Raw genomic sequence first — 521 nt, forward strand, 5'->3', positions numbered from 1 at the left:
GTGATGTGCTCTCTATAGCCTGTACCAGTTAAAAATCGGGCTGCAGCATTTTGGACCAGTTGTAGACGAGCAATGGAGGACTGACTGATTCCAAACAGAAGTGAATTGCAGTAATCAAGCCTAGATGTTATGAAGGCGTGGATCACTGTCTCAAGGTTCTTTTTGGAGAGTATAGGCTTCAGCTTAGACAGCCGTCTCAGCTGAAAAAAACAGGATTTGACCATCATGTTTACGTGACTGTTGAGTTTTAAGGACGGGTCCATTATCACCCCCAGATTAGTGACCTTTTGTTTCTCTAGCGGGGCTAGAGAGAAAAGGTCAATGTCATGGTTCATGAGTGAGCCACTGGGATGGAACAGCATGACTTCAGACTTCTTCTCATTGAAGCTTAAGAAGTTTAAAGCCATCCAGTCCCGGATGTCAGCCAGGCAGTCAAGAAGAGGCTGAATAGAGCGTGTGCCTCTGTGCCTCAGGGGGAAGTAAATTTGGCAATCATCGGCGTAGAAATGAAAGGGTATGTC

Source organism: Nematolebias whitei, chromosome 1 (genome assembly GCF_014905685.2).
Source record: "Nematolebias whitei isolate Nwh7 chromosome 1, NemWhi1, whole genome shotgun sequence".
NCBI classification, from domain to species: Eukaryota; Metazoa; Chordata; class Actinopteri; order Cyprinodontiformes; family Rivulidae; genus Nematolebias; species Nematolebias whitei.